General features: G+C 43.0%; 27 non-coding genes across 27 annotated transcripts; 13 read left to right on the top strand and 14 right to left on the bottom strand.

Annotated features, from left to right (window-relative positions):
• Positions 1-141: 141 nt before the first annotated feature.
• On the bottom strand, positions 142-215 carry Trnai-aau (transfer RNA isoleucine (anticodon AAU)). The gene has a single exon. It is a non-coding gene; the product is annotated as a tRNA-Ile (tRNA).
• Positions 216-1,568: 1,353 nt separating this feature from the next.
• Positions 1,569-1,662, top strand: Trnay-gua (transfer RNA tyrosine (anticodon GUA)). Its single transcript has 2 exons — positions 1,569-1,605; positions 1,627-1,662. It is a non-coding gene; the product is annotated as a tRNA-Tyr (tRNA).
• A 2,581-nt stretch (positions 1,663-4,243) lies between these two features.
• Trnai-aau (transfer RNA isoleucine (anticodon AAU)) lies at positions 4,244-4,317 on the bottom strand. The gene has a single exon. It is a non-coding gene; the product is annotated as a tRNA-Ile (tRNA).
• An 859-nt stretch (positions 4,318-5,176) lies between these two features.
• On the top strand, positions 5,177-5,270 carry Trnay-gua (transfer RNA tyrosine (anticodon GUA)). Its single transcript has 2 exons — positions 5,177-5,213; positions 5,235-5,270. It is a non-coding gene; the product is annotated as a tRNA-Tyr (tRNA).
• A 780-nt stretch (positions 5,271-6,050) lies between these two features.
• On the bottom strand, positions 6,051-6,124 carry Trnai-aau (transfer RNA isoleucine (anticodon AAU)). Its single transcript has one exon. It is a non-coding gene; the product is annotated as a tRNA-Ile (tRNA).
• A 674-nt stretch (positions 6,125-6,798) lies between these two features.
• Trnai-aau (transfer RNA isoleucine (anticodon AAU)) lies at positions 6,799-6,872 on the bottom strand. Its single transcript has one exon. It is a non-coding gene; the product is annotated as a tRNA-Ile (tRNA).
• Positions 6,873-7,439: 567 nt separating this feature from the next.
• On the top strand, positions 7,440-7,533 carry Trnay-gua (transfer RNA tyrosine (anticodon GUA)). The gene is made up of 2 exons: positions 7,440-7,476; positions 7,498-7,533. It is a non-coding gene; the product is annotated as a tRNA-Tyr (tRNA).
• A 430-nt stretch (positions 7,534-7,963) lies between these two features.
• On the bottom strand, positions 7,964-8,037 carry Trnai-aau (transfer RNA isoleucine (anticodon AAU)). Its single transcript has one exon. It is a non-coding gene; the product is annotated as a tRNA-Ile (tRNA).
• Positions 8,038-8,907: 870 nt separating this feature from the next.
• On the top strand, positions 8,908-9,001 carry Trnay-gua (transfer RNA tyrosine (anticodon GUA)). Its single transcript has 2 exons — positions 8,908-8,944; positions 8,966-9,001. It is a non-coding gene; the product is annotated as a tRNA-Tyr (tRNA).
• A 2,216-nt stretch (positions 9,002-11,217) lies between these two features.
• Trnay-gua (transfer RNA tyrosine (anticodon GUA)) lies at positions 11,218-11,311 on the top strand. The gene is made up of 2 exons: positions 11,218-11,254; positions 11,276-11,311. It is a non-coding gene; the product is annotated as a tRNA-Tyr (tRNA).
• A 430-nt stretch (positions 11,312-11,741) lies between these two features.
• Trnai-aau (transfer RNA isoleucine (anticodon AAU)) lies at positions 11,742-11,815 on the bottom strand. Its single transcript has one exon. It is a non-coding gene; the product is annotated as a tRNA-Ile (tRNA).
• An 859-nt stretch (positions 11,816-12,674) lies between these two features.
• On the top strand, positions 12,675-12,768 carry Trnay-gua (transfer RNA tyrosine (anticodon GUA)). The gene is made up of 2 exons: positions 12,675-12,711; positions 12,733-12,768. It is a non-coding gene; the product is annotated as a tRNA-Tyr (tRNA).
• Positions 12,769-13,559: 791 nt separating this feature from the next.
• On the bottom strand, positions 13,560-13,633 carry Trnai-aau (transfer RNA isoleucine (anticodon AAU)). Its single transcript has one exon. It is a non-coding gene; the product is annotated as a tRNA-Ile (tRNA).
• Positions 13,634-14,950: 1,317 nt separating this feature from the next.
• Positions 14,951-15,044, top strand: Trnay-gua (transfer RNA tyrosine (anticodon GUA)). The gene is made up of 2 exons: positions 14,951-14,987; positions 15,009-15,044. It is a non-coding gene; the product is annotated as a tRNA-Tyr (tRNA).
• Positions 15,045-15,474: 430 nt separating this feature from the next.
• On the bottom strand, positions 15,475-15,548 carry Trnai-aau (transfer RNA isoleucine (anticodon AAU)). Its single transcript has one exon. It is a non-coding gene; the product is annotated as a tRNA-Ile (tRNA).
• Positions 15,549-16,406: 858 nt separating this feature from the next.
• Trnay-gua (transfer RNA tyrosine (anticodon GUA)) lies at positions 16,407-16,500 on the top strand. The gene is made up of 2 exons: positions 16,407-16,443; positions 16,465-16,500. It is a non-coding gene; the product is annotated as a tRNA-Tyr (tRNA).
• A 1,539-nt stretch (positions 16,501-18,039) lies between these two features.
• Trnai-aau (transfer RNA isoleucine (anticodon AAU)) lies at positions 18,040-18,113 on the bottom strand. The gene has a single exon. It is a non-coding gene; the product is annotated as a tRNA-Ile (tRNA).
• Positions 18,114-18,676: 563 nt separating this feature from the next.
• On the top strand, positions 18,677-18,770 carry Trnay-gua (transfer RNA tyrosine (anticodon GUA)). Its single transcript has 2 exons — positions 18,677-18,713; positions 18,735-18,770. It is a non-coding gene; the product is annotated as a tRNA-Tyr (tRNA).
• Positions 18,771-19,199: 429 nt separating this feature from the next.
• On the bottom strand, positions 19,200-19,273 carry Trnai-aau (transfer RNA isoleucine (anticodon AAU)). The gene has a single exon. It is a non-coding gene; the product is annotated as a tRNA-Ile (tRNA).
• An 859-nt stretch (positions 19,274-20,132) lies between these two features.
• Trnay-gua (transfer RNA tyrosine (anticodon GUA)) lies at positions 20,133-20,226 on the top strand. Its single transcript has 2 exons — positions 20,133-20,169; positions 20,191-20,226. It is a non-coding gene; the product is annotated as a tRNA-Tyr (tRNA).
• A 790-nt stretch (positions 20,227-21,016) lies between these two features.
• On the bottom strand, positions 21,017-21,090 carry Trnai-aau (transfer RNA isoleucine (anticodon AAU)). Its single transcript has one exon. It is a non-coding gene; the product is annotated as a tRNA-Ile (tRNA).
• A 674-nt stretch (positions 21,091-21,764) lies between these two features.
• Trnai-aau (transfer RNA isoleucine (anticodon AAU)) lies at positions 21,765-21,838 on the bottom strand. The gene has a single exon. It is a non-coding gene; the product is annotated as a tRNA-Ile (tRNA).
• A 595-nt stretch (positions 21,839-22,433) lies between these two features.
• Positions 22,434-22,527, top strand: Trnay-gua (transfer RNA tyrosine (anticodon GUA)). The gene is made up of 2 exons: positions 22,434-22,470; positions 22,492-22,527. It is a non-coding gene; the product is annotated as a tRNA-Tyr (tRNA).
• Positions 22,528-22,957: 430 nt separating this feature from the next.
• On the bottom strand, positions 22,958-23,031 carry Trnai-aau (transfer RNA isoleucine (anticodon AAU)). Its single transcript has one exon. It is a non-coding gene; the product is annotated as a tRNA-Ile (tRNA).
• An 852-nt stretch (positions 23,032-23,883) lies between these two features.
• Trnay-gua (transfer RNA tyrosine (anticodon GUA)) lies at positions 23,884-23,977 on the top strand. Its single transcript has 2 exons — positions 23,884-23,920; positions 23,942-23,977. It is a non-coding gene; the product is annotated as a tRNA-Tyr (tRNA).
• Positions 23,978-24,677: 700 nt separating this feature from the next.
• Positions 24,678-24,751, bottom strand: Trnai-aau (transfer RNA isoleucine (anticodon AAU)). The gene has a single exon. It is a non-coding gene; the product is annotated as a tRNA-Ile (tRNA).
• Positions 24,752-26,086: 1,335 nt separating this feature from the next.
• Positions 26,087-26,180, top strand: Trnay-gua (transfer RNA tyrosine (anticodon GUA)). Its single transcript has 2 exons — positions 26,087-26,123; positions 26,145-26,180. It is a non-coding gene; the product is annotated as a tRNA-Tyr (tRNA).
• The last annotated feature ends 407 nt before the right edge of the window (positions 26,181-26,587 follow it).

Raw genomic sequence — 26,587 nt, 5'->3', positions numbered from 1 at the left:
TGGTTCTATCTGGACTATAGAAGACGACGCTTATTCATGGTACGAATTTTGTGATCGAATGTGAAAGCAGGTGGTTGCAAAGTGAAGTTTTCAACCATAAGACCATGTCTGCGAAAAAAGAACGCAGGTACAAAAGTTATATGGCCAGTATGGGGCTCGAACCCACGACATTCGCGTTATTAGCACGACGCTCTAACCAACTGAGCTAACCGGCCCTCTCCTAAACGCTCTACCATTTTAACATTGATGTACTTATTGTAGTAAATGGCTGAAAAGACAGAGCGTTGAGTAGTATTTAGTTATTGCACTTTACACCGTGAGTTCGAATTCTACATGAGTCGAAATTTATCCTTTCCGAAAAGATGAAAGGCAAAGTCGACCTCGGCGGAATTTGAACTCAGAACATAAGACAAACGAAATACCGCTAAACATTTCGCCCGGCGTGCTGACCATTCTGCCAGCTCGCCGCCTTAACACAACTCTGTCTACCATATTCATTGACGAGGTATTGGTTGGATCGTTTATTCATGGTACGTACTTTGGGATTGAACATGAACGCAGTGGGCTGCAAAGCGACGTTCTTAACCATACAAGCATGCCTGGGCAAACATAAAAGATCGTAAGAATAAAAATATAAATGGCTAAAATGGGGCTCGAACCCACGACATTCGCGTTATTAGCACGACGCTCTAACCAACTGAGCTAACCGGCCTTCGTCTTCTACTGATCGTTTTGATAGTGACGTCCTTATTGTGGTGAATGGCAGGAAAAGATAACTCGTTTCGAAGTATTTTGTTATTTCTCTTTACGCTGTGAGTTCAAATTCTACGAAAGTCGGTTTCAACTTTAATCATTGTGGAGTTGTTTAAAGTAAGTCAGTGAAGGGAATCAAGGGGCTAATACGGTTTCGCACCTCTACTTGGTAAATGCAGTTTACATAGAAATGCTTTGTGGTTATATGCATGGAGAAGTTGTGAGATAGACACCTACGTATATATGTAAAGAGAGACAAAGTGCTAGATAGACATCCATATAGACAACTGTACAAAGACAGGTCAACAAACGGATACCTGTGTATAGACAGATAGAGAGATACCTACCTACCTAGAGTGTCGGATAGACACCTGTACATTCAGGGACCAATAGACAGAGAGATATCTGTATGCAGAAAGAGAGAGAGAGAGTGTGGGGGGGGGGAGATAAACAGAATAAACAGACAGAGATAGACTGATAGAGAGACATACAAATAGATAGATAGATAGAGAGACACAAAGGTCTGGGCTTTTCCTAAACACTGCTATATTCCGTCCCCGTTTCCTTACATATCTTACATACTAACATATTCCCTCACCCCTCCTCTCTGAATCTTCCCTTATACCACTTGCCTTATACCACTCCTCCTGTTTCTCCTGTTGCTCATCCTGCTCCTCCTCTTGCTCCTCCTCCACGTCCTGCTTCTTCTCCACCCCCTGCTTCTTCTCCTCCTCTCACATAATACCAAACAGTTGGCGTAGTTTTAACTTCACATTTCTTACGACTAATCTATTTGAGAATCAGTGTATCCGTGTCTCGCGATAGCTCAGTTGGTAGAGCGGAGGACTGTAGTTTGTTATTGAAACGTCTGACATCCTTAGGTCGATGGTTCGAATCCGTCTCGCGAGATTCGTGTTTTTTTATTAATTAAAATATTTCCTTGTTCTATCCTTTATTTGTTTCGGTCGTTGGACTGTGGCCATGCTGGAACAATTTCTTGTGTTGGTTAAGTCGAGCGAACCGACGCGATATATTTTTGTGTAGTACTACTTTATCGGTCATTTTGCCGATACGCCAAGTTACGGAGACGTAAACAGACCAACACCTGTTGTGAAGTGTTGGTGAGACGGCAGACACAACGACGCATATATACACAACGAGCTTTCGCATAGCTTCTGTCTTTTCTACTTTAGGCACAAGGCCCACAATTTCGGGTGAGGATCCAGTCGATGAGTACTTAAGTGGTACTTAATTTATCGACTTTGAAAGAATGAAAGGCAAAGTCGACCTCGGCGGAATTCGAACTCAGAACGTAAAGACAGACGTAATACCACTAAGCCTTTCGCCCGGCGTGCTAACGATTCTGCCAGATCGCCGCCTTAACATGGCTTCCGTCTACCAGATTCACTGACAAAGCATTGGTTCGATCGGAGTCGCTTATTCATTGTACGAACTTTGGGATTGAACGTGAAAGCTGTGTGTTGCAAAGTGAAGTTTTGAGCCATATAAGGATCTTTCTGAACTGAAGGGCACAACTTTTCATTTATGTCTTTATGTTTTATGTAGTGTTAAGAAAACAAGTGGTGCCTGTGTGGTGCCCGTGTGGTGCCCGTCAATTCAGAAAGATCCCCATAGGAGTCCGCCTGCGCAAACATGGAAGATTGCAACCTTAAAAAAATGTAAAGTATATGGCCAGGATGGGGCTCGAACCCACGACATTCGCGTTATTAGCACGACGCTCTAACCAACTGAGCTAACCGGCCTTCGTCTATTTGTGATCGTCTTAACATTGATGTTCTTATTGTGGTGAATGGCAGGAAAAGATAAACCGTTGCTTCGTCGTAATAGTGATCGATTTGAGATGAAGTCCTTCTTGTGGTGAATGGCAGGAAATGTTCATTAACCCGATCCTCAATAAACTGTATCTTCCATTTATGGGCATTGGTGGAAGGGTTGATGCCTTGTGCATTGAGCAGAACTGTTGAGGCGATAGTGATGACTGATTTTGATATTTAAAAATTTTTTTATCTTTTACTTGTTTTGGTCGTTGGTCTGTGGCCTTGCTGGAGCACCTTCTTGAGGTGGTCAAGACGAGCAAACCCGCTCTATATATCCTTGTGTGGTAGTATTTTATCGGTCTTTTTGCCAAAATGCCAAGATACGGGGACGTAAAGAGACCAACTCTCGCTGTGAAGCGTTGGTGGCGCGGCATACACATCGACAGGTATACACCCATATATACACAGCGAGCCTCCACATAGTTTCCGTTTACCAGATTCACTGACAAGGCATTGGTTCTATCTATTGGTTCGATAGAAGACGACGCTTATTCATGGTACGAATTTTGTTATCGAATGTGAAAGCAGGTGGTTGCAAAGCGAAGTTTTCAACCATAAACCCATGCCTGCGCAAAAAGAACGCAGGTACAAAAGTTAAATGACCAGTATGGGGCTCGAACCCACCACATTCGCGTTATTAGCACGACGCTCTAACCAACTGAGCTAACCGGCCTTCATGGGAAGGATTAACATTTTGAACATTGATGTCCTTATTGTGATGAATGGCAGAAAAGATAAGTCGTTGGGTAGCATTTTCTTGTTTCTCTTTACACTGAGAGTTCAAAGTCTACGAAAGTCGGCTTCAGCTTTGGAGAGAGGCAGAGTTGCCTGTAAGCATAAAGAGACTGATATAGAATAAGAGAGAGAAAGAGAGAGGGAGAGAGAGAGAGAGAGAGAGAGAGAGAGAGAGAGAGAGATAGAGAGAGATAGAGAGAGAGAGAGACAGAGAGAGAGAGAGAGAGGGAGAGATGGGGGAGGGAATTAGAAAGACAGAGATTGAATGAGACACAAAGAGACAAGCAGATAGATAGATAGACAGATTGAAAGGTTTCCGGATTTTTCCCTAAGCACTTCTATACTCCGTCTCCGTTTCTTACATGTCTTACTAACATATTCCCTCCTCCCCTCTAAATCTTCCCGCATTCAACTTGCCTTCTCTTCCTTCTCACACATAATACCAAACAGTTGGCGTATTTTTAATTTCATATTTCTTAGGACTAAACTATTTTGCAGATGATTTGACTGTGTCCCGCGATAGCTCAGTTGGTAGAGCGGAGGTCTGTAGTCTGTAGTTTGTCATGCTGGAACACTTCCGTGGGGTGCCTAAGTCTAGGAAACTCTGTCAGTATATTTTCGTGTGGTACTATTTCATCGGACATCTTGCCGAAAATCGAAGTTACGGGTACGAAAACACAGTAACTCCAGTTGCCAAGTGTTGCTGGGACGGCATACACAACGACATACAACGGGATTGCACACAGTTTTCGTCTACCAGATTCGCTGAGAAGGTATAGATTTGCTATGAGGTATGGAAGACGGTTATTCATGGTACGAACTGTGGGATTGAATGTGAAAGCAGATGGTTGCAAAGCGAATTTCTTAATGATGCAACCATACCTGCGCAAAAGAATACAAATATCAAAAAAGCTATGTGGCCAGTATGGGGCTCGAACCCACGACATTCGCGTTATTAGCACGACGCTCTAACCAACTGAGCTAACCGGCCTTCGATAATCTGCCAACCGTTTTGACATTGACGACCTTATTGTGGTGAATGGCTGAAAAGGTAGGTCGTTGAGTGGTATTTTGTTATTTCTCTTTACGCTGTGAGTTCAAATTCTACGAAAGTCGGTTTCAACTTTAATCATTGTGGAGTTGTTTAAAGTAAGTCAGTGAAGGGAATCAAGGGGCTAATACGGTTTCGCACCTCTACTTGGTAAATGCAGTTTACATAGAAATGCTTTGTGGTTATATGCATGGAGAAGTTGTGAGATAGACACCTACGTATATATATAAAGAGAGACAAAGTGCTAGATAGACATCCATATAGACAACTGTACAAAGACAGGTCAACAAACGGATACCTGCGTATAGACAGATAGAGAGATACCTACGTACGTAGAGTGTCGGATAGACACCTATACATTCAGGGACCAATAGACAGAGAGATATCTGTATGCAGAAAGAGAGAGAGAGTGGGGGTGGGGAGAGATAAACAGAATAAACATACAGAGATAGACTAATAGAGAGACAGACAAATAGATAGATAGATAGAGAGACACAAAGGTCTCTGGGTTTTTCCTAAACACTGCTATATTCCGTCCCCGTTTCCTTACATATCTTACATACTAACATATTCCCTCACCCCTCCTCTCTGAATCTTCCCTTATACCACTTGCCTCCTCCTCATGCTCCTCCTGTTTCTCCTGTTCCTCCTCCTGCTCCTCCTCTTGCTCCTCCTCCACGTCCTGCTTCTTCTCCACCCCCTGCTTCTTCTCCTCCTCTCACATAATACCAAACAGTTGGCGTAGTTTTAACTTCACATTTCTTACGACTAATCTATTTGAGAATCAGTGTCTCCGTGTCTCGCGATAGCTCAGTTGGTAGAGCGGAGGACTGTAGTTTGTTATTGAAACGTCTGACATCCTTAGGTCGATGGTTCGAATCCGTCTCGCGAGATTCGTGTTTTTTTCCCTTTTTTTTTTTAATTAAAATATTTCCTTGTTTTATCCTTTATTTGTTTCGGTCGTTGGACTGCGGCCATGCTGGAACAATTTCTTGTGTTGGTTAAGTCGAGCGAACCGACGCGATATATTTTTGTGTAGTACTATTTTATCGGTCATTTTGCCGATACGCCAAGTTACGGAGACGTAAACAGACCAACACCTGTTGTGAAGTGTTGGTGAGACGGCAGACGCAACGACGCATATATACACAACGAGCTTTCGCATAGCTTCTGTCTTTTCTACTTTAGGCACAAGGCCCACAATTTCGGGTGAGGATCCAGTCGATGAGTACTTAAGTGGTACTTAATTTATCGACTTTGAAAGTATGAAAGGCAAAGTCGACCTCGGCGGAATTCGAACTCAGAACGTAAAGACAGACGTAATACCACTAAGCCTTTCGCCCGGCGTGCTAACGATTCTGCCAGATCGCCGCCTTAACATGGCTTCCGTCTACCAGATTCACTGACAAGGCATTGGTTCGATCGGAGTCGCTTATTCATTGTACGAACTTTGGGATTGAACGTGAAAGCTGTGTGTTGCAAAGTGAAGTTTTGAGCCATATAAGGATCTTTCTGAACTGAAGGGCACAACTTTTCATTTATGTCTTTATGTTTTATGTAGTGTTAAGAAAACAAGTGGTGCCCGTGTGGTGCCCGTCAATTCAGAAAGATCCCCATAGGAGTCCGCCTGCGCAAACATGGAAGATTGCAAACTTAAAAAAATGTAAAGTATATGGCCAGTATGGGGCTCGAACCCACGACATTCGCGTTATTAGCACGACGCTCTAACCAACTGAGCTAACCGGCCTTCGTCTATTAGTGATCGTTTTGACATTGATGTTCTTATTGTGGTGAATGGCAGGAAAAGATAAACCGTTGCTTCGTCGTAATAGTGATCGATTTGAGATGAAGTCCTTCTTGTGGTGAATGGCAGGAAATGTTCATTAACCCGATCCTCAATAAACTGTATCTTCCATTTATGGGCATTGGTGGAAGGGTTGATGCCTTGTGCATTGAGCAGAACTGTTGAGGCGATAGTGATGACTGATTTTGATATTTAAAAATTTTTTTATCTTTCACTTGTTTTGGTCGTTGGTCTGTGGCCTTGCTGGAGCACCTTCTTGAGGTGGTCAAGACGAGCAAACCCGCTCTATATATCCTTGTGTGGTAGTATTTTATCGGTCTTTTTGCCAAAATGCCAAGATACAGGGACGTAAAGAGACCAACTCTCGCTGTGAAGCGTTGGTGGCGCGGCATACACATCGACAGGTATACACCCATATATACACAGCGAGCCTCCACATAGTTTCCGTTTACCAGATTCACTGACAAGGCATTGGTTCTATCTATTGGTTCGATAGAAGACGACGCTTATTCATGGTACGAATTTTGTGATCGAATGTGAAAGCAGGTGGTTGCAAAGCGAAGTTTTCAACCATAAACCCATGACTGCGCAAAAAGAACGCAGGTACAAAAGTTAAATGGCCAGTATGGGGCTCGAACCCACGACATTCGCGTTATTAGCACGACGCTCTAACCAACTGAGCTAACCGGCCTTCATGGGAAGGTTTCACATTTTGAACATTGATGTCCTTATTGTGATGAATGGCAGAAAATATAAGTCATTGGGTAGCATTTTCTTGTTTCTCTTTACACTGAGAGTTCAAAGTCTACGGAAGTCGGCTTCAGCTTTGGAGAGAGGCAGAGTTGCCTGTAAGCATAAAGAGACTGATATAGAATAAGAGAGAGAAAGAGAGAGGGGGAGAGAGAGAGAGAGAGAGAGAGAGAGATAGAGAGAGACAGAGACAGAGAGAGAGAGAGAGTGAGAGAGGGGGGAGGGAAATAGAAAGACAGAGATTGAATGACACACAAAGAGACAAGCAGATAGATAGATAGACAGATTGAAAGGTTTCCGGATTTTTTCCTAAGCACTTCTATACTCCGTCTCCGTTTCTTACATGTCTTACTAACATATTCCCTCCTCCCCTCTAAATCTTCCCTCATTCAACTTGCCTTCTCTTTCTCCTCACTGTTTCCTTCTCACACATAATACCAAACAGTTGGCGTATTTTTAATTTCATATTTCTTAGGACTAAACTATTTTGCAGATGAGTTGACTGTGTCTCGCGATAGCTCAGTTGGTAGAGCGGAGGACTGTAGTTTGTTATTTGAACGTCTGACATCCTTAGGTCGGTGGTTCGAATCCGTCTCGCGAGATTTGTGTTTTTATTTTTTTTTATTAAAATATTTCTTTATTTTATCTTTCACTTGTTCCGGTTGTATGACTGCTGTCATGCTGGAACACTTCCGTGGGGTGCCTAAGTCTAGCAAACTCTGTCAGTATATTTTCGTGTGGTACTATTTCATCGGACATCTTGCCGAAAATCGAAGTTACGGGTACGAAAACACAGTAACTCCAGTTGCCAAGTGTTGCTGGGACGGCATACACAACGACATACAACGGGATTGCACACAGTTTTCGTCTACCAGATTCGCTGAGAAGGTATAGATTTGCTATGAGGTATGGAAGACGGTTATTCATGGTACGAACTGTGGGATTGAATGTGAAAGCAGATGGTTGCAAAGCGAATTTCTTAATCATGCAACCATACCTGCGCAAAAGAATACAAATATCAAAAAAGCTATGTGGCCAGTATGGGGCTCGAACCCACGACATTCGCGTTATTAGCACGACGCTCTAACCAACTGAGCTAACCGGCCTTCGATAACCTGCCAACCGTTTTGACATTGACGACCTTATTGTGGTGAATGGCTGAAAAGGTAGGTGGTTGAGTGGTATTTTGTTATTTCTCTTTACGCTGTGAGTTCAAATTCTACGAAAGTCGGTTTCAACTTTAATCATTGTGGAGTTGTTTAAAGTAAGTCAGTGAAGGGAATCAAGGGGCTAATACGGTTTCGCACCTCTACTTGGTAAATGCAGTTTACATAGAAATGCTTTGTGGTTATATGCATGAAGAAGTTGTGAGATAGACACCTACGTATATATATAAAGAGAGACAAAGTGCTAGATAGACATCCATATAGACAACTGTACAAAGACAGGTCAACAAACGGATACCTGTGTATAGACAGATAGAGAGATACCTACGTACGTAGAGTGTCGGAGAGACACCTGTACATTCAGGGACAAATAGACAGAGAGATATCTGTATGCAGAAACAGAGAGAGAGTGGGGGGGGGGAGAGATAAACAGAATAAACAGACAGAGATAGACTGATAGAGAGACAGACAAATAGATAGATAGATAGAGAGACACAAAGGTCTCTGGGTTTTTCCTAAACACTGCTATATTCCGTCCCCGTTTCCTTACATATCTTACATACTAACATATTCCCTCACCCCTCCTCTCTGAATCTTCCCTTATACCACTTGCCTTATACCACTTGCCTTATACCACTCCTCCTGTTTCTCCTGTTGCTCCTCCTGCTCCTCCTCTTGCTCCTCCTCCGCGTCCTGCTTCTTCTCCACCTCCTGCTTCTTCTCCTCCTCTCACATAATACCAAACAGTTGGCGTAGTTTTAACTTCACATTTCTTACGACTAATCTATTTGAGAATCAGTGTATCCGTGTCTCGCGATAGCTCAGTTGGTAGAGCGGAGGACTGTAGTTTGTTATTGAAACGTCTGACATCCTTAGGTCGATGGTTCGAATCCGTCTCGCGAGATTCGTGTTTTTTACCCTTTTTTTTTTAAATTAAAATATTTCCTTGTTTTATCCTTTATTTGTTTCGGTCGTTGGACTGCGGCCATGCTGGAACAATTTCTTGTGTTGGTTAAGTCGAGCGAACCGACGCGATATATTTTTGTGTAGTACTATTTTATCGGTCATTTTGCCGATACGCCACGTTACGGAGACGTAAACAGACCAACACCTGTTGTGAAGTGTTGGTGAGACGGCAGACGCAACGACGCATATATACACAACGAGCTTTCGCATAGCTTCTGTCTTTTCTACTTTAGGCACAAGGCCCACAATTTCGGGTGAGGATCCAGTCGATGAGTACTTAAGTGGTACTTAATTTATCGACTTTGAAAGTATGAAAGGCAAAGTCGACCTCGGCGGAATTCGAACTCAGAACGTAAAGACAGACGTAATACCACTAAGCCTTTCGCCCGGCGTGCTAACGATTCTGCCAGATCGCCGCCTTAACATGGCTTCCGTCTACCAGATTCACTGACAAGGCATTGGTTCGATCGGAGTCGCTTATTCATTGTACGAACTTTGGGATTGAACGTGAAAGCTGTGTGTTGCAAAGTGAAGTTTTGAGCCATATAAGGATCTTTCTGAACTGAAGGGCACAACTTTTCATTTATGTCTTTATGTTTTATGTAGTGTTAAGAAAACAAGTGGTGCCTGTGTGGTGCCCGTGTGGTGCCCGTGTGGTGCCCGTCAATTCAGAAAGATCCCCATAGGAGTCCGCTTGCGCAAACATGGAAGATTGCAAACTTAAAAAAATGTAAAGTATATGGCTAGTATGGGGCTCGAACCCACGACTTTCGCGTTATTAGCACGACTCTCTAACCAACAGAGCTAACCGGCCTTCGTCTATTAGTGATCGTTTTGACATTGATGTTCTTATTGTGGTGAATGGCAGGAAAAGATAAACCGTTGCTTCGTCGTAATAGTGATCGATTTGAGATGAAGTCCTTCTTGTGGTGAATGGCAGGAAATGTTCATTAACCCGATCCTCAATAAACTGTATCTTCCATTTATGGGCATTGGTGGAAGGGTTGATGCCTTGTGCATTGTGCAGAACTGTTGAGGCGATAGTGATGACTGATTTTGATATTTAAAAATTTTTTTTTCTTTTACTTGTTTTGGTCGTTGGTCTGTGGCCTTGCTGGAGCACCTTCTTGAGGTGGTCAAGACGAGCAAACCCGCTCTATATATCCTTGTGTGGTAGTATTTTATCGGTCTTTTTGCCAAAATGCCAAGATACGGGGACGTAAAGAGACCAACTCTCGCTGTGAAGCGTTGGTGGCGCGGCATACACATCGACAGGTATACACCCATATATACACAGCGAGCCTCCACATAGTTTCCGTTTACCAGATTCACTGACAAGGCATTGGTTCTATCTATTGGTTCGATAGAAGACGACGCTTATTCATGGTACGAATTTTGTGATCGAATGTGAAAGCAGGTGGTTGCAAAGCGAAGTTGTCAACCATAAACCCATGCCTGCGCAAAAAGAACGCAGGTACAAAAGTTAAATGGCCAGTATGGAGCTCGAGCCCACGACATTCGCGTTATTAGCACGACGCTCTAACCAACTGAGCTAACCTGCCTTCATGGGAAGGATTAACATTTTGAACATTGATGTCCTTATTGTGATGAATGGCAGAAAAGATAAGTCGTTGGGTAGCATTTTCTTGTTTCTCTTTACACTGAGAGTTCAAAGTCTACGAAAGTCGGCTTCAGCTTTGGAGAGAGGCAGAGTTGCCTGTAAGCATAAAGGGACTGATATAGAATAAGAGAGAGAAAGAGAGAGGGAGAGAGAGAGAGAGAGAGAGAGAGAGAGAGATACAGAGAGAGAGAGACAGAGACAGAGAGAGAGAGAGACAGAGAGAGAGAGATAGGGAGAGAGGGGGGGAGGGAAATAGAAAGACAGAGATTGAATGACACACAAAGAGACAAGCAGATAGATAGATAGACAGATTGAAAGGTTTCCGGATTTTTTCCTAAGCACTTCTATACTCCGTCTCCGTTTCTTACATGTCTTACTAACATATTCCCTCCTCCCCTCTAAATCTTCCCTCATTCAACTTGCCTTCTCTTTCTCCTCACTGTTTCCTTCTCACACATAATACCAAACAGTTGGCGTATTTTTAATTTCATATTTCTTAGGACTAAACTATTTTGCAGATGAGTTGTCTGTGTCTCGCGATAGCTCAGTTGGTAGAGCGGAGGACTGTAGTTTGTTATTTGAACGTCTGACATCCTTAGGTCGGTGGTTCGAATCCGTCTCGCGAGATTTGTATTTTTATTTTTTTTTATTAAAATATTTCTTTATTTTATCTTTCACTTGTTCCGGTTGTATGACTGCTGTCATGCTGGAACACTTCCGTGGGGTGCCTAAGTCTAGCAAACTCTGTCAGTATATTTTCGTGTGGTACTATTTCATCGGACATCTTGCCGAAAATCGAAGTTACGGGTACGAAAACACAGTAACTCCAGTTGCCAAGTGTTGCTGGGACGGCATACACAACGACATACAACGGGATTGCACACAGTTTTCGTCTACCAGATTCGCTGAGAAGGTATAGATTTGCTATGAGGTATGGAAGACGGTTATTCATGGTACGAACTGTGGGATTGAATGTGAAAGCAGATGGTTGCAAAGCGAATTTCTTAATGATGCAACCATACCTGCGCAAAAGAATACAAATATCAAAAAAGCTATGTGGCCAGTATGGGGCTCGAACCCACGACATTCGCGTTATTAGCACGACGCTCTAACCAACTGAGCTAACCGGCCTTCGATAATCTGCCAACCGTTTTGACATTGACGACCTTATTGTGGTGAATGGCTGAAAAGGTAGGTCGTTGAGTGGTATTTTGTTATTTCTCTTTACGCTGTGAGTTCAAATTCTACGAAAGTCGGTTTCAACTTTAATCATTGTGGAGTTGTTTAAAGTAAGTCAGTGAAGGGAATCAAGGGGCTAATACGGTTTCGCACCTCTACTTGGTAAATGCAGTTTACATAGAAATGCTTTGTGGTTATATGCATGGAGAAGTTGTGAGATAGACACCTACGTATATATATAAAGAGAGACAAAGTGCTAGATAGACATCCATATAGACAACTGTACAAAGACAGGTCAACAAACGGATACCTGCGTATAGACAGATAGAGAGATACCTACGTACGTAGAGTGTCGGATAGACACCTATACATTCAGGGACCAATAGACAGAGAGATATCTGTATGCAGAAAGAGAGAGAGAGTGGGGGTGGGGAGAGATAAACAGAATAAACATACAGAGATAGACTAATAGAGAGACAGACAAATAGATAGATAGATAGAGAGACACAAAGGTCTCTGGGTTTTTCCTAAACACTGCTATATTCCGTCCCCGTTTCCTTACATATCTTACATACTAACATATTCCCTCACCCCTCCTCTCTGAATCTTCCCTTATACCACTTGCCTCCTCCTCATGCTCCTCCTGTTTCTCCTGTTCCTCCTCCTGCTCCTCCTCTTGCTCCTCCTCCACGTCCTGCTTCTTCTCCACCCCCTGCTTCTTCTCCTCCTCTCACATAATACCAAACAGTTGGCGTAGTTTTAACTTCACATTTCTTACGACTAATCTATTTGAGAATCAGTGTCTCCGTGTCTCGCGATAGCTCAGTTGGTAGAGCGGAGGACTGTAGTTTGTTATTGAAACGTCTGACATCCTTAGGTCGATGGTTCGAATCCGTCTCGCGAGATTCGTGTTTTTTTCCCTTTTTTTTTTTAATTAAAATATTTCCTTGTTTTATCCTTTATTTGTTTCGGTCGTTGGACTGCGGCCATGCTGGAACAATTTCTTGTGTTGGTTAAGTCGAGCGAACCGACGCGATATATTTTTGTGTAGTACTATTTTATCGGTCATTTTGCCGATACGCCAAGTTACGGAGACGTAAACAGACCAACACCTGTTGTGAAGTGTTGGTGAGACGGCAGACGCAACGACGCATATATACACAACGAGCTTTCGCATAGCTTCTGTCTTTACTACTTTAGGCACAAGGCCCACAATTTCGGGTGAGGATCCAGTCGATGAGTACTTAAGTGGTACTTAATTTATCGACTTTGAAAGGATGAAAGGCAAAGTCGACCTCGGCGGAATTCGAACTCAGAACGTAAAGACAGACGTAATACCACTAAGCCTTTCGCCCGGCGTGCTAACGATTCTGCCAGATCGCCGCCTTAACATGGCTTCCGTCTACCAGATTCACTGACAAGGCATTGGTTCGATCGGAGTCGCTTATTCATTGTACGAACTTTGGGATTGAACGTGAAAGCTGTGTGTTGCAAAGTGAAGTTTTGAGCCATATAAGGATCTTTCTGAACTGAAGGGCACAACTTTTCATTTATGTCTTTATGTTTTATGTAGTGTTAAGAAAACAAGTGGTGCCCGTGTGGTGCCCGTGTGGTGCCCGTCAATTCAGAAAGATCCCCATAGGAGTCCGCCTGCGCAAACATGGAAGATTGCAAACTTAAAAAAATGTAAAGTATATGGCCAGTATGGGGCTCGAACCCACGACATTCGCGTTATTAGCACGACGCTCTAACCAACTGAGCTAACCGGCCTTCGTCTATTAGTGATCGTTTTGACATTGATGTTCTTATTGTGGTGAATGGCAGGAAAAGATAAACCGTTGCTTCGTCGTAATAGTGATCGATTTGAGATGAAGTCCTTCTTGTGGTGAATGGCAGGAAATGTTCATTAACCCGATCCTCAATAAACTGTATCTTCCATTTATGGGCATTGGTGGAAGGGTTGATGCCTTGTGCATTGAGCAGAACTGTTGAGGCGATAGTGATGACTGATTTTGATATTTAAAATTTTTTTTATCTTTTACTTGTTTTGGTCGTTGGTCTGTGGCCTTGCTGGAGCACCTTCTTGAGGTGGTCAAGACGAGCAAACCCGCTCTATATATCCTTGTGTGGTAGTATTTTATCGGTCTTTTTGCCAAAATGCCAAGATACAGGGACGTAAAGAGACCAACTCTCGCTGTGAAGCGTTGGTGGCGCGGCATACACATCGACAGGTATACACCCATATATACACAGCGAGCCTCCACATAGTTTCCGTTTACCAGATTCACTGACAAGGCATTGGTTCTATCTATTGGTTCGATAGAAGACGACGCTTATTCATGGTACGAATTTTGTGATCGAATGTGAAAGCAGGTGGTTGCAAAGCGAAGTTTTCAACCATAAACCCATGCCTGCGCAAAATGAACGCAGGTACAAAAGTTAAATGGCCAGTTTGGGGCTCGAACCCACGACATTCGCGTTATTAGCACGACGCTCTAACCAACTGAGCTAACCGGCCTTCATGGGAAGGTTTCACATTTTGAACATTGATGTCCTTATTGTGATGAATGGCAGAAAATATAAGTCATTGGGTAGCATTTTCTTGTTTGTCTTTACACTGAGAGTTCAAAGTCTACGGAAGTCGGCTTCAGCTTTGGAGAGAGGCAGAGTTGCCTGTAAGCATAAAGAGACTGATATAGAATAAGAGAGAGAAAGAGAGAGGGGGAGAGAGAGAGAGAGAGAGAGAGAGAGAGATAGAGAGAGACAGAGACAGAGAGAGAGAGAGAGTGAGAGAGGGGGGAGGGAAATAGAAAGACAGAGATTGAATGACACACAAAGAGACAAGCAGATAGATAGATAGACAGATTGAAAGGTTTCCGGATTTTTTCCTAAGCACTTCTATACTCCGTCTCCGTTTCTTACATGTCTTACTAACATATTCCCTCCTCCCCTCTAAATCTTCCCTCATTCAACTTGCCTTCTCTTTCTCCTCACTGTTTCCTTCTCACACATAATACCAAACAGTTGGCGTATTTTTAATTTCATATTTCTTAGGACTAAACTATTTTGCAGATGAGTTGTCTGTGTCTCGCGATAGCTCAGTTGGTAGAGCGGAGGACTGTAGTTTGTTATTTGAACGTCTGACATCCTTAGGTCGGTGGTTCGAATCCGTCTCGCGAGATTTGTATTTTTATTTTTTTTTATTAAAATATTTCTTTATTTTATCTTTCACTTGTTCCGGTTGTATGACTGCTGTCATGCTGGAACACTTCCGTGGGGTGCCTAAGTCTAGCAAACTCTGTCAGTATATTTTCGTGTGGTACTATTTCATCGGACATCTTGCCGAAAATCGAAGTTACGGGTACGAAAACACAGTAACTCCAGTTGCCAAGTGTTGCTGGGACGGCATACACAACGACATACAACGGGATTGCACACAGTTTTCGTCTACCAGATTCGCTGAGAAGGTATAGATTTGCTATGAGGTATGGAAGACGGTTATTCATGGTACGAACTGTGGGATTGAATGTGAAAGCAGATGGTTGCAAAGCGAATTTCTTAATGATGCAACCATACCTGCGCAAAAGAATACAAATATCAAAAAAGCTATGTGGCCAGTATGGGGCTCGAACCCACGACATTCGCGTTATTAGCACGACGCTCTAACCAACTGAGCTAACCGGCCTTCGATAACCTGCCAACCGTTTTGACATTGACGACCTTATTGTGGTGAATGGCTGAAAAGGTAGGTGGTTGAGTGGTATTTTGTTATTTCTCTTTACGCTGTGAGTTCAAATTCTACGAAAGTCGGTTTCAACTTTAATCATTGTGGAGTTGTTTAAAGTAAGTCAGTGAAGGGAATCAAGGGGCTAATACGGTTTCGCACCTCTACTTGGTAAATGCAGTTTACATAGAAATGCTTTGTGGTTATATGCATGAAGAAGTTGTGAGATAGACACCTACGTATATATATAAAGAGAGACAAAGTGCTAGATAGACATCCATATAGACAACTGTACAAAGACAGGTCAACAAACGGATACCTGTGTATAGACAGATAGAGAGATACCTACGTACGTAGAGTGTCGGAGAGACACCTGTACATTCAGGGACAAATAGACAGAGAGATATCTGTATGCAGAAACAGAGAGAGAGTGGGGGGGGGAGAGATAAACAGAATAAACAGACAGAGATAGACTGATAGAGAGACAGACAAATAGATAGATAGATAGAGAGACACAAAGGTCTCTGGGTTTTTCCTAAACACTGCTATATTCCGTCCCCGTTTCCTTACATATCTTACATACTAACATATTCCCTCACCCCTCCTCTCTGAATCTTCCCTTATACCACTTGCCTCCTCCTCATGCTCCTCCTGTTTCTCCTGTTCCTCCTCCTGCTCCTCCTCTTGCTCCTCCTCCGCGTCCTGCTTCTTCTCCACCTCCTGCTTCTTCTCCTCCTCTCACATAATACCAAACAGTCGGCGTAGTTTTAACTTCACATTTCTTACGACGAATCTATTTGAGAATCAGTGTATCCGTGTCTCGCGATAGCTCAGTTGGTAGAGCGGAGGACTGTAGTTTGTTATTGAAACGTCTGACATCCTTAGGTCGATGGTTCGAATCCGTCTCGCGAGATTCGTGTTTTTTACCCTTTTTTTTTAAAATTAAAATATTTCCTTGTTTTATCCTTTATTTGTTTCGGTCGTTGGACTGCGGCCATGCTGGAACAATTTCTTGTGTTGGTTAAGTCGAGCGAACCGACGCGATATATTTTTGTGTAGTACTATTTTATCGGTCATTTTGCCGATACGCCACGTTACGGAGACGTAAACAGACCAACACCTGTTGTGAAGTGTTGGTGAGACGGCAGACGCAACGACGCATATATACACAACGAGCTTTCGCATAGCTTCTGTCTTTTCTACTTTAGGCACAAGGCCCACAATTTCGGGTGAGGATCCAGTCGATGAGTACTTAAGTGGTACTTAATTTATCGACTTTGAAAGTATGAAAGGCAAAGTCGACCTCGGCGGAATTCGAACTCAGAACGTAAAGACAGACGTAATACCACTAAGCCTTTCGCCCGGCGTGCTAACGATTCTGCCAGATCGCCGCCTTAACATGGCTTCCGTCTACCAGATTCACTGACAAGGCATTGGTTCGATCGGAGTCGCTTATTCATTGTACGAACTTTGGGATTGAACGTGAAAGCTGTGTGTTGCAAAGTGAAGTTTTGAGCCATATAAGGATCTTTCTGAACTGAAGGGCACAACTTTTCATTTATGTCTTTATGTTTTATGTAGTGTTAAGAAAACAAGTGGTGCCTGTGTGGTGCCCGTGTGGTGCCCGTCAATTCAGAAAGATCCCCATAGGAGTCCGCCTGCGCAAACATGGAAGATTGCAAACTTAAAAAAATGTAAAGTATATTGCCAGTATGGGGCTCGAACCCACGACATTCGCGTTATTAGCACGACGCTCTAACCAACTGAGCTAACCGGCCTTCGTCTAGTAGTGATCGTTTTGACATTGATGTTCTTATTGTGGTGAATGGCAGGAAAAGATAAACCGTTGCTTCGTCGTAATAGTGATCGATTTGAGATGAAGTCCTTCTTGTGGTGAATGGCAGGAAATGTTCATTAACCCGATCCTCAATAAACTGTATCTTCCATTTATGGGCATTGGTGGAAGGGTTGATGCCTTGTGCATTGAGCAGAACTGTTGAGGCGATAGTGATGACTGATTTTGATATTTAAAAATTTTTTTATCTTTTACTTGTTTTGGTCGTTGGTCTGTGGCCTTGCTGGAGCACCTTCTTGAGGTGGTCAAGACGAGCAAACCCGCTCTATATATCCTTGTGTGGTAGTATTTTATCTGTCTTTTTGCCAAAATGCCAAGATACGGGGACGTAAAGAGACCAACTCTCGCTGTGAAGCGTTGGTGGCGCGGCATACACATCGACAGGTATACACCCATATATACACAGCGAGCCTCCACATAGTTTCCGTTTACCAGATTCACTGACAAGGCATTGGTTCTATCTATTGGTTCGATAGAAGACGACGCTTATTCATGGTATGAATTTTGTGATCGAATGTGAAAGCAGGTGGTTGCAAAGCGAAGTTTTCAACCATAAACCCATGCCTGCGGAAAAAGAACGCAGGTACAAAAGTTAAATGGCCAGTATGGGGCTCGAACCCACGACATTCGCGTTATTAGCACGACGCTCTAACCAACTGAGCTAACCGGCCTTCATGGGAAGGATTAACATTTTGAACATTGATGTCCTTATTGTGATGAATGGCAGAAAAGATAAGTCGTTGGGTAGCATTTTCTTGTTTCTCTTTACACTGAGAGTTCAAAGTCTACGAAAGTCGGCTTCAGCTTTGGAGAGAGGCAGAGTTGCCTGTAAGCATAAAGAGACTGATATAGAATAAGAGAGAGAAAGAGAGAGGGAGAGAGAGAGAGAAAGAGAGAGAGATAGAGAGAGAGAGAGACAGAGAGAGAGAGAGAAGGAGAGAGGGGGGAGGGAAATAGAAAGACAGAGATTGAATGCCACACAAAGAGACAAGCAGATAGATAGATAGACAGATTGAAAGGTTTCCGGATTTTTTCCTAAGCACTTCTATACTCCGTCTCCGTTTCTTACATGTCCTACTAACATATTCCCTCCTCCCCTCTAAATCTTCCCTCATTCAACTTGCCTTCTCTACCTCCTCACTGTTTCCTTCTCACACATAATACCAAATAGTTGGCATATTTTTAATTTCATATTTCTTAGGACTAAACTATTTTGCAGAAGATGTGACTGTGTCTCGCGATAGCTCAGTTGGTAGAGCGGAGGACTGTAGTTTGTTATTTGAACGTCTGACATCCTTCGGTCGGTGGTTCGAATCCGTCTCGCGAGTTTTGTGTTTTTATTTTTTTTATTAAAATATTTCTTTATTTTATCTTTCACTTGTTCCGGTTGTATGACTGCGGTCATGCTGGAACACTTCCGTGGGGTGGCTAAGTCTAGGAAACTCTGTCAGTATATTTTCGTGTGGTACTATTTCATCGGACATCTTGCCGAAAATCGAAGTTACGGGTACGAAAACACAGTAACTCCAGTTGCCAAGTGTTGCTGGGACGGCATACACAACGACATACAACGGGATTGCACACAGTTTTCGTCTACCAGATTCGCTGAGAAGGCATAGATTTTCTATGAAGTATGGAAGACGGTTATTCATGGTACGAACTGTGGGATTGAATGTGAAAGCAGATGGTTGCAAAGCGAATTTCTTAATCATGCAACCATACCTGCGCAAAAGAATACAAATATCAAAAAAGCTATGTGGCCAGTATGGGGCTCGAACCCACGACTTTCGCGTTATTAGCACGACGCTCTAACCAACTGAGCTAACCGGCCTTCGATAACCCGCCAACCGTTTTGACATTGACGACCTTATTGTGGTGAATGGCTGAAAAGGTAGGTGGTTGAGTGGCATTTTGTTATTTCTCTTTACGCTGTGAGTTCAAATTGTACGAAAGTCGGTTTCAACTTTAATCATTGTGGAGTTGTTTAAAGTAAGTCAGTGGAGGGAATCAAGGGACTAATACGGTTTCGCACCTCTACTTGGTAAATGCAGTTTACATAGAAATGCTTTGTGGTTATATGCATGGAGAAGTTGTGAGATAGACACCTACGTATATATATAAAGAGAGACAAAGTGCTAGATAGACATCCATATAGACAACTGTACAAAGACAGGTCAACAAACGGATACCTGTGTATAGACAGATAGAGAGATACCTACGTACGTAGAGTGTCGGATAGACACCTGTACATTCAGGGACCAATAGACAGAGAGATATCTGTATGCAGAAAGAGAGAGAGAGTGGGGGGGGGGAGAGATAAACAGAATAAACAGACAGAGATAGACTGATAGAGAGACAGACAAATAGATAGATAGATAGAGAGACACAAAGGTCTCTGGGTTTTTGCTAAACACTGCTATATTCCGTCCCCGTTTCCTTACATATCTTACATACTAACATATTCCCTCACCCCTCCTCTCTGAATCTTCCCTTATACCACTTGCCTCCTCCTCATGCTCCTCCTGTTTCTCCTGTTGCTCCTCCTGCTCCTCCTCTTGCTCCTCCTCCACGTCCTGCTTCTTCTCCACCTCCTGCTTCTTCTCCTCCTCTCACATAATACCAAACAGTTGGCGTAGTTTTAACTTCACATTTCTTACGACTAATCTATTTGAGAATCAGAGTATTCGTGTCTCGCGATAGCTCAGTTGGTAGAGCGGAGGACTGTAGTTTGTTATTGAAACGTCTGACATCCTTAGGTCGATGTTTCGAATCCGTCTCGCGAGATCCGTGTTTTTTTCCCTTTTATTTTAAATTAACATATTTCCTTGTTTTATCCATTATTTGTTTCGGTCGTTGGACTGCGGCCATGCTGGAACAATTTCTTGTGTTGGTTAAGTCGAGCGAACCGACGCGATATATTTTTGTGTAGTACTATTTTATCGGTCATTTTGCCGATACGCCAAGTTACGGAGACGTAAACAGACCAACACCTGTTGTGAAGTGTTGGTGAGACGGCAGTCGCAACGACGCATATATACACAACGAGCTTTCGCATAGCTTCTGTCTTTTCTACTTTAGGCACAAGGCCCACAATTTCCGGTGAGGATCCAGTCGATGAGTACTTAAGTGGTACTTAATTTATCGACTTTGAAAGGACGAAAGGCAAAGTCGACCTCGGCGGAATTCGAACTCAGAACGTAAAGACAGACGTAATACCACTAAGCCTTTCGCCCGGCGTGCTAACGATTCTGCCAGATCGCCGCCTTAACATGGCTTCCGTCTACCAGATTCACAGACAAGGCATTGGTTCGATCGGAGTCGCTTATTCATTGTACGAACTTTGGGATTGAACGTGAAAGCTGTGTGTTGCAAAGTGAAGTTTTGAGCCATATAAGAATCTTTCTGAACTGAAGGGCACAACTTTTCATTTATGTCTTTATGTTTTATGTAGTGTTAAGAAAACAAGTGGTGCCTGTGTGGTGCCCGTGTAGTGCCCGTCAATTCAGAAAGATCCCCATAGGAGTCCGCCTGCGCAAACATGGAAGATTGCAAACTTAAAAAAATGTAAAGTATATGGCCAGTATGGGGCTCGAACCCACGACATTCGCGTTATTAGCACGACGCTCTAACCAACTGAGCTAACCGGCCTTCGTCTGTTAGTGATCGTTTTGACATTGATGTTCTTATTGTGGTGAATGGCAGGAAAAGATAAACCGTTGCTTCGTCGTAATAGTGATCGATTTGAGATGAAGTCCTTCTTGTGGTGAATGGCAGGAAATGTTCATTAACCCGATCCTCAATAAACTGTATCTTCCATTTATGGGCATTGGTGGAAGGGTTGATGCCTTGTGCATTGAGCAGAACTGTTGAGGCGATAGTGATGACTGATTTTGATATTTAAAATTTTTTTTATCTTTTACTTGTTTTGGTCGTTGGTCTGTGGCCTTGCTGGAGCACCTTCTTGAGGTGGTCAAGACGAGCAAACCCGCTCTATATATCCTTGTGTGGTAGTATTTTATCGGTCTTTTTGCCAAAATGCCAAGATACGGGGACGTAAAGAGACCAACTCTCGCTGTGAAGCGTTGGTGGCGCGGCATACACATCGACAGGTATACACCCATATATACACAGCGAGCCTCCACATAGTTTCCGTTTACCAGATTCACTGACAAGGCATTGGTTCTATCTATTGGTTCGATAGAAGACGACGCTTATTCATGGTACGAATTTTGTGATCGAATGTGAAAGCATGTGGTTGCAAAGCGAAGTTTTCAACCATAAACCCATGCCTGCGCAAAAAGAACGCAGGTACAAAAGTTAAATGGCCAGTATGGGGCTCGAACCCACGACATTCGCGTTATTAGCACGACGCTCTAACCAACTGAGCTAACCGGCCTTCATGAGAAGGATTAACATTTTGAACATTGATGTCCTTATTATGATGAATGGCAGAAAAGATAAGTCGTTGGGTAGCATTTTCTTGTTTCTCTTTACACTGAGAGTTCAAAGTCTACGAAAGTCGGCTTCAGCTTTGGAGAGAGGCAGAGTTGCCTGTAAGCATAAAGAGACTGATATAGAATAAGAGAGAGAAAGAGAGAGGGAGAGAGAGAGAGAGAGAGAGAGAGAGAGAGAGAGAGAGAGAGAGAGAGAGAGAAAGATAGAGAGAGAGAGAGACAGAGAGAGAGAGAGAGTGAGAGAGGGGGGAGGGAAATAGAAAGACAGAGATTGAATGACACACAAAGAGACAAGCAGATAGATAGATAGACAGATTGAAAGGTTTCCGGATTTTTTCCTAAGTACTTCTATACTCCGTCTCCGTTTCTTACATGTCTTACTAACATATTCCCTCCTCCCCTCTAAATCTTCCCTCATTCAACTTGCCTTCTCTTTCTCCTCACTGTTTCCTTCTCACACATAATACCAAACAGTTGGCGTATTTTTAATTTCATATTTCTTAGGACTAAACTATTTTGCAGATGATTTGACTGTGTCTCGCGATAGCTCAGTTGGTAGAGCGGAGGACTGTAGTTTGTTATTTGAACGTCTGACATCCTTAGGTCGGTGGTTCGAATCCGTCTCGCGAGATTTGTGTTTTTATTTTTTTTTATTAAAATATTTCTTTATTTTATCTTTCACTTGTTCCGGTTGTATGACTGCGGTCATGCTGGAACACTTCCGTGGGGTGCCTAAGTCTAGCAAACTCTGTCAGTATATTTTCGTGTGGTACTATTTCATCGGACATCTTGCCGAAAATCGAAGTTACGGGTACGAAAACACAGTAACTCCAGTTGCCAAGTGTTGCTGGGACGGCATACACAACGACATACAACGGGATTGCACACAGTTTTCGTCTACCAGATTCGCTGAGAAGGTATAGATTTGCTATGAGGTATGGAAGACGGTTATTCATGGTACGAACTGTGGGATTGAATGTGAAAGCAGATGGTTGCAAAGCGAATTTCTTAATGATGCAACCATACCTGCGCAAAAGAATACAAATATCAAAAAAGCTATGTGGCCAGTATGGGGCTCGAACCCACGACATTCGCGTTATTAGCACGACGCTCTAACCAACTGAGCTAACCGGCCTTCGCTAATCTGCCAACCGTTTTGACATTGACGACCTTATTGTGGTGAATGGCTGAAAAGGTTGAGTGGTATTTTGTTATTTCTCTTTACGCTGTGAGTTCAAATTCTACGAAAGTCGGTTTCAACTTTAATCATTGTGGAGTTGTTTAAAGTAAGTCAGTGAAGGGAATCAAGGGGCTAATACGGTTTCGCACCTCTACTTGGTAAATGCAGTTTACATAGAAATGCTTTGTGGTTATATGCATGGAGAAGTTGTGAGATAGACACCTACGTATATATATAAAGAGAGACAAAGTGCTAGATAGACATCCATATAGACAACTGTACAAAGACAGGTCAACAAACGGATACCTGCGTATAGACAGATAGAGAGATACCTACGTACGTAGAGTGTCGGATAGACACCTATACATTCAGGGACCAATAGACAGAGAGATATCTGTATGCAGAAAGAGAGAGAGAGTGGGGGTGGGGAGAGATAAACAGAATAAACATACAGAGATAGACTAATAGAGAGACAGACAAATAGATAGATAGATAGAGAGACACAAAGGTCTCTGGGTTTTTCCTAAACACTGCTATATTCCGTCCCCGTTTCCTTACATATCTTACATACTAACATATTCCCTCACCCCTCCTCTCTGAATCTTCCCTTATACCACTTGCCTCCTCCTCATGCTCCTCCTGTTTCTCCTGTTCCACCTCCTGCTCCTCCTCTTTCTCCTCCTCCACGTCCTGCTTCTTCTCCACCCCCTGCTTCTTCTCCTCCTCTCACATAATACCAAACAGTTGGCGTAGTTTTAACTTCACATTTCTTACGACTAATCTATTTGAGAATCAGTGTCTCCGTGTCTCGCGATAGCTCAGTTGGTAGAGCGGAGGACTGTAGTTTGTTATTGAAACGTCTGACATCCTTAGGTCGATGGTTCGAATCCGTCTCGCGAGATTCGTGTTTTTTTTCCCTTTTTTGTTTTAATTAAAATATTTCCTTGTTTTATCCTTTATTTGTTTCGGTCGTTGGACTGCGGCCATGCTGGAACAATTTCTTGTGTTGGTTAAGTCGAGCGAACCGACGGCAGACGCAACGACGCATATATACACAACGAGCTTTCGCATAGCTTCTGTCTTTACTACTTTAGGCACAAGGCCCACAATTTCGGGTGAGGATCCAGTCGATGAGTACTTAAGTGGTACTTAATTTATCGACTTTGAAAGGATGAAAGGCAAAGTCGACCTCGGCGGAATTCGAACTCAGAACGTAAAGACAGACGTAATACCACTAAGCCTTTCGCCCGGCGTGCTAACGATTCTGCCAGATCGCCGCCTTAACATGGCTTCCGTCTACCAGATTCACTGACAAGGCATTGGTTCGATCGGAGTCGCTTATTCATTGTACGAACTTTGGGATTGAACGTGAAAGCTGTGTGTTGCAAAGTGAAGTTTTGAGCCATATAAGGATCTTTCTGAACTGAAGGGCACAACTTTTCATTTATGTCTTTATGTTTTATGTAGTGTTAAGAAAACAAGTGGTGCCCGTGTGGTGCCCGTGTGGTGCCCGTGTGGTGCCCGTCAATTCAGAAAGATCCCCATAGGAGTCCGCCTGCGCAAACATGGAAGATTGCAAACTTAAAAAAATGTAAAGTATATGGCCAGTATGGGGCTCGAACCCACGACATTCGCGTTATTAGCACGACGCTCTAACCAACTGAGCTAACCGGCCTTCGTCTATTAGTGATCGTTTTGACATTGATGTTCTTATTGTGGTGAATGGCAGGAAAAGATAAACCGTTGCTTCGTCGTAATAGTGATCGATTTGAGATGAAGTCCTTCTTGTGGTGAATGGCAGGAAATGTTCATTAACCCGATCCTCAATAAACTGTATCTTCCATTTATGGGCATTGGTGGAAGGGTTGATGCCTTGTGCATTGAGCAGAACTGTTGAGGCGATAGTGATGACTGATTTTGATATTTAAAAATTTTTTTATCTTTCACTTGTTTTGGTCGTTGGTCTGTGGCCTTGCTGGAGCACCTTCTTGAGGTGGTCAAGACGAGCAAACCCGCTCTATATATCCTTGTGTGGTAGTATTTTATCGGTCTTTTTGCCAAAATGCCAAGATACAGGGACGTAAAGAGACCAACTCTCGCTGTGAAGCGTTGGTGGCGCGGCATACACATCGACAGGTATACACCCATATATACACAGCGAGCCTCCACATAGTTTCCGTTTACCAGATTCACTGACAAGGCATTGGTTCTATCTATTGGTTCGATAGAAGACGACGCTTATTCATGGTACGAATTTTGTGATCGAATGTGAAAGCAGGTGGTTGCAAAGCGAAGTTTTCAACCATAAACCCATGCCTGCGCAAAAAGAACGCAGGTACAAAAGTTAAATGGCCAGTATGGAGCTCGAGCCCACGACATTCGCGTTATTAGCACGACGCTCTAACCAACTGAGCTAACCTGCCTTCATGGGAAGGATTAACATTTTGAACATTGATGTCCTTATTGTGATGAATGGCAGAAAAGATAAGTCGTTGGGTAGCATTTTCTTGTTTCTCTTTACACTGAGAGTTCAAAGTCTACGAAAGTCGGCTTCAGCTTTGGAGAGAGGCAGAGTTGCCTGTAAGCATAAAGGGACTGATATAGAATAAGAGAGAGAAAGAGAGAGGGAGAGAGAGAGAGAGAGAGAGAGAGAGATACAGAGAGAGAGAGAGAGAGACAGAGAGAGATAGAGACAGAGAGAGAGAGATAGGGAGAGAGGGGGGAGGGAAATAGAAAGACAGAGATTGAATGACACACAAAGAGACAAGCAGATAGATAGATAGACAGATTGAAAGGTTTCCGGATTTTTTCCTAAGCACTTCTATACTCCGTCTCCGTTTCTTACATGTCTTACTAACATATTCCCTCCTCCCCTCTAAATCTTCCCTCATTCAACTTGCCTTCTCTTTCTCCTCACTGTTTCCTTCTCACACATAATACCAAACAGTTGGCGTATTTTTAATTTCATATTTCTTAGGACTAAACTATTTTGCAGATGATTTGACTGTGTCTCGCGATAGCTCAGTTGGTAGAGCGGAGGACTGTAGTTTGTTATTTGAACGTCTGACATCCTTAGGTCGGTGGTTCGAATCCGTCGCGCGAGAGTTGTGTTTTTATTTTTTTTTATTAAAATATTTCTTTATTTTATCTTTCACTTGTTCCGGTTGTATGACTGCGGTCATGCTGGAACACTTCCGTGGGGTGCCTAAGTCTAGCAAACTCTGTCAGTATATTTTCGTGTGGTACTATTTCATCGGACATCTTGCCGAAAATCGAAGTTACGGGTACGAAAACACAGTAACTCCAGTTGCCAAGTGTTGCTGGGACGGCATACACAACGACATACAACGGGATTGCACACAGTTTTCGTCTACCAGATTCGCTGAGAAGGTATAGATTTGCTATGAGGTATGGAAGACGGTTATTCATGGTACGAACTGTGGGATTGAATGTGAAAGCAGATGGTTGCAAAGCGAATTTCTTAATGATGCAACCATACCTGCGCAAAAGA

This window comes from Octopus bimaculoides, chromosome 4 (genome assembly GCF_046866305.1).
Source record: "Octopus bimaculoides isolate indiv1 chromosome 4, ASM4686630v1, whole genome shotgun sequence".
Taxonomy (NCBI): domain Eukaryota; kingdom Metazoa; phylum Mollusca; class Cephalopoda; order Octopoda; family Octopodidae; genus Octopus; species Octopus bimaculoides.
Note: the sequence above shows the minus strand (reverse complement) of the source record. Positions and strands in the feature narration are given on the sequence as shown.